Source organism: Sapajus apella, unplaced genomic scaffold (genome assembly GCF_009761245.1).
Source record: "Sapajus apella isolate SASKATOON/1434 unplaced genomic scaffold, GSC_monkey_1.0 scaffold32, whole genome shotgun sequence".
In the NCBI taxonomy this organism is placed as follows: domain Eukaryota; kingdom Metazoa; phylum Chordata; class Mammalia; order Primates; family Cebidae; genus Sapajus; species Sapajus apella.
In genome coordinates this window covers 21,506,522-21,513,620 of record NW_022436972.1, presented here as the reverse complement: position 1 = coordinate 21,513,620, position 7,099 = coordinate 21,506,522, and the positions used below count along the sequence as shown (strand labels likewise).

Sequence of the window (7,099 nt, the reverse complement as noted above, 5' to 3'; positions counted from 1 at the left end):
CTTCAAAACAAGCTTTACAGAAAGGACTACGCTTATCCCTACTATACGTGATGCACTCTGATTTTTTTCTAGTCTATTTTTGAATTAAAAATTAAAATTTTCTAGTCTATTTAATTTTTTGAATTAAAAATTAATTCAAAATGGTTGCATCCTCAACAACTGATTTTATAACCCATGGATAGATTTCAACCACAGTTTAAAAAACACTGCTCTTCAGAAGAAAATCAAGCCCTTGGTTGAGGACATATCAGCAGGATTCAGAAGGCAGTACGGCTGCATCCTAGTGAGAATTTAAAGTCCCATCTCAGTCACAGCCAATCAAGAGCTCCAGCGGCACATGATAAGCGACTTCTTTTGGGATTTAAGGCACATGGGTAGATTCTGCACAGAAAGCTGGGGGGCCAGGTGAGCCCGTGGATTCAGCACCACCTTGAGTCCATAGAAAGACTGTGAAATAAATGTCCCTTTATTTCATAAGTAAATGTCCATGCTGACAGGTTCAATTTGTCAGCTTTCACTTCCTGGGAGTCACAATCACTTAGGATAGGCATGGGGAGTTCTTAAAAGTAGGAATCCACCCCAAGCCTGCTGAAAATCAAACCCTCAGAGGAAAACATGCGTGCATATGAGTTTTGCATATGTGTTTTTCAAAAGATGTTCAGACAATTCTGATGCCGCCCATCCACCAATGAGCATTTGGGAACCACTTTACCACCAGACTTAGTTTAATTAAACCAAAGCAGGGACCCAGAAGTAATGCCACACACCTAACACTGCATTCACCCTGATCTCTGAGAGCTTCTTCTCCTTTGATGTTCAGAAGCACCTGGGGGCTCCTGTGGGCTCAGTGGTGATGATACATTCTATTTGATTTTGCTTCAGGCCTTGTGTGTCTGTAGCCACAGACTGGAGCACAGAGTGCTTACTACTTGGCTTGAGTATTTAAGGCTCTGCAGGGGAGAAGAATTGTGCCTTACGGGAAGGCTAAGGACTTTTTCTAGGTCCCCTCTCTCCAGGACATCAACACAGGTCCAACACTGTTTCTGGGAAGGCCGGTGCCCTTGAAGGTGTTCCCTGCTTTGGAAGTGCCTTAACACACAGGAAACATGCCCTCAGATGTGGGGGCTGCACTTTGTTATAAGACAGTTCTCATCCTGTCCAGATACAAGAACATTCTAACATAATATCCCTGCAGTTCTTCCACAGTTGGTGCCCAGACCTTTGGAGGCAAAATATCATCTGGGTGATGTCCTTTATCCTACAGCCATCATCAGGCTTCAGCTGCAAGCTGCAAACGTATATTAATCACTCTCAGCAGCAAGTCCCTTTGAGAAATCTTCAGGTCTGAGGCTTCCATCTGCCAGCCATGGGTCATGACTTCCTCTCCAGGGGTCAGCAAACTTTATCTGAAAAGGGCAAGTAAATATTTTAGGCTTTGCAGTCCATATGGTCTCGAGGCTGTTCAATTCTGCTGTTATAGCTTGAAAGCAGCCCTCGATGATATGTAAATGAATGACCACGGCTGTTACCCGTGGTAATACAGGTGAAACTGGGTGCAGTGGCTCTGGCCTGTAATCCCAGCACTTTGGGAGGTCGAGGCAGGTGGATCATCTGAGGTCAGGAGTTCGAGACTAGCCTGGCCAACATGGCGAAACCCTATCTCTACTAAAAATACAAAAATTAAGCTGGGCACAGTAGCAGGCACCTGTAATCCCAGCACTTTGGGTGGCTGAGGTGGGTGGATCATTTGACGTCAGGAGTGTGAGACCAGCCTGGCCAACATGGTGAGACCCCATCTCCACTAAATATACAAAATTGGCTGGGCATGATGGTGCATGCCTGTAATCCCAGCTACTGGGGAGGCTGAAGTGGGAGGAATGCTTGAACCCGGGATCGAGGTTGCAGCAAGCTATGACAGTGCCACTGGGTAACAGAGCAAGATTCTGTCTAAAAAATATCCTCAAGTGTTACCCAGATCTAGTGAATCAGAAACTCTGGAAATGGGGCCAATAGTGTGGGTTTTCGAAGCCTTCCAGGTGATTCTTCTGCAAGCTCATGTTGGAAAACCCTGCTCTCAGCCTGGTGCCAAACCTGTCCGCTCCAGAGAGTTGCTGGTGTTAGCCATACCGCCGACAGGCCTCTTCCCCTTCCTCCCTTACAAATTTAAGTATGCCCTTAGTACTTAACTCACTCTTATATACTAGAGATTTGCTCTCTGTTTGTTTTATGTTTCTATATTTTGTTTAGATTGAAACCCCTTGAAGCTAGAGTCCATGTGTGACTTCTTCCATCTCTACCCCACCACTGATCCATTTTAAGCATTCAATAAAGGCAAGGAAGGCCTTCACCTTTATTAACTTTTTTGAAAATTCTGTGCTTAACTGTTTTCAGAATTTAGAGCCCACAATTCATTTTCCAAAAATATACATTAGGTGCCTATTCTGTGCCAGGCTCTGTTTTAAGTCACAAGTCCTGGCCTTCATGGAACATATATTCCAGTGGAGGAGACATAATAAGCATATAAATTATCAATAAACACTATGAAGAAAAACAAAGCAAGATAATACAATGGCGACTGGTGGGGTGACAGATTTTAAACAGCTTAGTCAGAACAAGGCCAAGAAGAAACCACTGCATTTTTAGGCTCTAAAAGAGAACATGCAGGCCTTGTGTGTACCCCTCTTTACAGCTCGAGCGTAACCATGCTGGTTTCAGTGTTAGGCAGGATAGAACGCCCTGTGCTGCAGGAACAAAAGCTCAGTGGCTGTGCACAGTAAGCGCTCACGACTCTTTCACTAATCACTAAGTCTAATGCAGGCTGCTGGGGGCTTCCCTCCACGTATTGGCTCAGCATTCCAGGTTCTGCTGCCATCCCAACACTAGGTCACCTGTGCACAGAGAAATGCAGGGGATTACACCTCTCCCTTTTAGTGAGTCACTTTTTCAGCCACAAGAAATCTCCAGGTGTAGCTGAGCACAGTAGCTCACGCCTGTAATCCCAGCACTTTGGGAGGCCGAGGCAGGCAGATCACCTGAGGTCAGGAGCTCGAGACCCGCCTGGCCAACATGGTGAAACCCTATCTCTACTAAAAATAAAAATACAACAATTAGCCAGGCGTGGTAGTGGGCACCTATAATCCCACTTACTCAGGAGGCTGAGCCTGGAGAATTGTTTGAACCCGGGAGGCAGACGTTGCAGTGAGCCAATATCCCATCGCTGCACTCCAGCCTGGGCAACAAAAGTGAGATTCCATCTTTAAAAAGAAAAAGAAAAAAAGAAAAGAGAAATCTCCAGCTGTGTTTTGCCTCAGCCAGTCCCAGGGTCCAGCGTATGACACCTCTGATCCTCTCAGAAGCACACCCAGGGCAGGGGGGAATGATGCTGGGAGAACAGTAGAAATTTCTTCAGTTCCAAAATCTGTATTATTCCTTATAGGAAATGGCTTACTTTTCCTTGTTTTTCATCTGGCTATTACCATTTTGATAGCCTATCTTCAGGCGAGATAAGCCAGGGGTGTCAGGGACAGGTCAGAAGAGAAAAAAGATACATTTCTAGTGACAAGGCACAAATAGGCTTGTCAAGGAGCGAGAGGCACACGCAGGAGGAAGGCTCTCAGTGACGTGAACGAGCCTGTCTTTGGAGGTCAGTAAGGCAGAAAGCCGGGTGGGCTGGGGCCCCACTCCTTCCTGGGTTCCCAGGCTGAGGCTCCTGAAGGCTTCAGGAGCACGGCGGCACCCCGTCGACCACAGCACCCTGCACGCTTGGCCCGGTCCCTTCATGCTGCCGCTTAGTGCACAACTGAATCTCCTCCTGAGGAAGTCGGTGGCTGCTGGAATACACAATGACGTTCAATATGATGATGAACAAAAAGTGTCTGCAATTAGACATACCTCCGAAGCACTGGTGTTCACTGTCTCTTAAAGGAAGTTATTTGGAAAAAAGAAAGGAAGAAGAGGGGTTGGTGACATTGTTCCAAGCTCTGCATATGGGAACACTTGGGCTTTTTACACAGTAGGAAAACGTCTCATTTGTTCCCTGCCTATACAGCCTGAGCTCCTGTCTATGTGTTTCTTTCTATTTTTCAGCAAGTGCTGCCAAAAGGCAAAGGAGGAGCAACCCTCCCTGTGAATCAGGGCCATTCATGGTCAGAGTCACCAAACCTGTATTTCAGGGGACATCTTTCCAGCTCCCAGTCTCCCAGCTTGGCTGGCTGCCCTGAAAAGGGACTGGAACTTGGCTCTTGGAAAGACGTGGATCTCTTTCAGGCTGAGTGAAACCCATTAAGGGTCTCCCCCAGTTTCTAATACCAGGGCTGGCTACCTGAGTTCATCGTTTATTAGTGTTGGAAAAGGTTCCTGCAGCTTTCCCACCTGGCCAATCTCCCCTGGGGCTGAGAAGGGGAAAAGTCACTGATGTCATAACCCAGCTTGGTTTTGCTGCCAGTGGCAAGGGGGTGGGAGGAAGCCAGCAGGCAGCCTTCCCTGGGGCAGCGATGATGGCGTGGTGGTGGCAGCGGCAGGTGGCAGGAGGCCAAGGCCGGCCAACCGTGCAAAATAGGCTGCGAGCCTTCACAACAAAAAAGCCACCCTACAACATAACCCTAGGGTGCTGGGGCCTCTTTATGCCTTTGTCTATCTGTATATGTGTGTCTCTCTCTGTCTCTCCATTCCTCTGTGTATCCTTCTGTCTCCGTCTCTGTCTCTCTGTGTGTCTGCTTCTCTCTCTGTCTCTGTCTTTCTCTTACTAAGGAGCAGCTCCTGCCACTTTAGAGCCAACAAGACTACTTATTATTATTCTGTTTGAAATGCAGAATATGCCTGGGATCGGGGTATCCAACACCATCACCTGTTCAGGCTTCATGTACTGTGCTTGCAAGTGCCCCTCTGCACGCCTGTGCTGGGCTGGACGAGCCCTCTCTCCCTCCCTCCCCCGGGCCCAGGCAGCCAGCCTACCCTCCCTGCAGAAGGCTGTCTCCCTTCCCCTCTCCCTGCATGCTCCCTACGGACCTCTTCCTGCAGCCAGGGAACATCTGGGGCAAATGCAAACAGTTCTTTGGTCTGTTTATTTGCTTTTCATAGTGCAAAGGTGGAGGAAGAATGTGGTTAGTACAGCCCCCATGGCTGCGAGGGACAAAGTCAGTTCTGGGTACAGGAGTGCCAGAGCTTGCCAGCCCTGCAGGACGGCCCCCCAGCTGGGCTCCTGTCAGTCTCCATCTAGAAACCAGACAGAAAGCATTTTTGTAAATGTTAACCAAAAAGGTCCCCTGTGATGGTTGCGCTGTAAATAAGTAGACAGTGTGGGGTGGGGGAAGCGCACATGCCTCTTTGGGGCTATCACAAAGCAGGGAGGGGGTGCTCCTTCAACTCTCAGGTCGGGGATAGAGCTCCCCACTAGCCTGCACTGCGGAAGAGTTTTTAGGGCCTGGAGTCACCCAGAACCCATCTCTGTCCAGGGGCGCTGTGTAAGATTCACCATTAATCCTACACATCTGGGAAGCAGTTCTCCTGCTAAAGATAAGATGAAGCCCAAGTGATTTGCATTTGGGGCTGGCTGGGGGATTGGGGGGAGCCAGGCCTGGAAGGCTGGGTGTACAGCAGCATCCTAACCAGCAAGAGGGGATGCAGCCTCCTTGGCAGACTCCCACAGTCCATCCCACTGCCAGGCAGATTGCCTAAGCACAGTGCACTGAGGTATGGCAGGGAATCCAGAAAATTATTTTGCTTTACACAATGGAGGCTGTGTTATTTAAGTTTAAAATACACCGGGAGAGGAAGGTAAGCATAATCAGCTTTATCAGAGACAAGTAGGCAAGGGAGCTCTCCCCAGATTCCACCCTTTTGTTAAATCACTGAAGTTTCCAGAGTGTAGTTCTTCCTCCGTCCTGCAGCCTCCCACCTTCTTCCTCACTCTCCCCTCTCCGCCTTTCTCTGTGTCTGTGCCTCTCTAACCATAAAAATCATCAACACAGCCATTGCTGGGAGCAAGGTACTGTTCCAAGAGCTTTTCAGATCAGGTAACCCCCAAAACTCTACGAGGAAGGTTCTGCCTGCTTCTCTACATCACACTCTCTTTCTCTCCTGCTGCCTCTGTCTGTCTCATACACACACTCACCCCCCAACACACACACACCCCTTAGGCCTTTCTGTATCACCTCCACACACACACTCACACTCATACACATACACACAGTCTAGTCCACACCGATAAAAGGCAGTTCACCTTCACAGGGAGGGACAGCCTCAGAGCCTGAAGAACGTCAGGCTTTGCACTCCTGCACTCAGGTGTTCTCCTGAGCTACCTGGGGCTGCAGCGGCTCTGAAGACCTCAGTGCTCAGATCTCCCTGAACTTGGTTGAAGATTGTGAACAGGAAAGCAAGCTCTACCTGCCAGGCTGTGTCCCCTGCTGGCTCTACCTGCCAGGCTGCCCAGCCTAGCATGGCCAAGGCTGGGTCTACCCTCTCTTCTGTCCTTGGCACTGCTCTGACCTTTGCAGGGAAGGAGAGGCAGCCAGAGGTGAGAGGGAAAACAAAAGAAGACTCTCGGTTCCCAGCATCAGCACCGATAGGGAACAGGGAAGCTGCGACCCTGGTCCCGGCCACAGCCCTCTCTGCACCTGGACAGCAGGCAGGACATTTAGCCTCCGTGGGTTTTCATTTCCCTCACAGCCAGATGGATTATCCCCATTTTTATTTCAGGAACAGAGTCTCCTTTCCAACAAAATCAGAGAAGCCCAATGTGTAAAAATACAAAGCAGGAGCCGGCTCTGCTGAGCCCAGCCCACCCCTCCTCCTGGAGCAGACCTTTCCAGACTTGCTCGCTGCATAAAGCCTACTGGGGCAGAGACTGCACCATCCATGGCATCAGGGGGTGCAGTGCCAAACACTGCTCCCTGTCCCCCAGGAACTTACTGCTGAGAGGAGGAAAGCAGGTGAGCCAATCAAGACAGTCCCCTGACAGTGACATAACTAATAAGGGGCCACATGCAAAGCACAGTGGATCAACTCAAGGAAAAGGGAGCTAAAACTGTCCATCTACTTCTAGGAATGCCCCCAAAAGAACTGAAAGAGAGACTTGGAGAGATCTTTGCACAGCTGTGTT

The 7,099-nt window shown here is 49.1% G+C and overlaps 1 long non-coding RNA gene across 1 annotated transcript; it reads right to left on the bottom strand.

Moving 5' to 3' along the window:
• Positions 1-445: 445 nt before the first annotated feature.
• LOC116562470 lies at positions 446-6,599 on the bottom strand. Its single transcript, XR_004273961.1, has 3 exons — positions 6,385-6,599; positions 5,008-5,214; positions 446-1,406 (listed from the first exon to the last, which is right to left on the bottom strand). It is a non-coding gene; the product is annotated as an uncharacterized LOC116562470 (long non-coding RNA).
• Between the last annotated feature and the right edge of the window lie 500 nt (positions 6,600-7,099).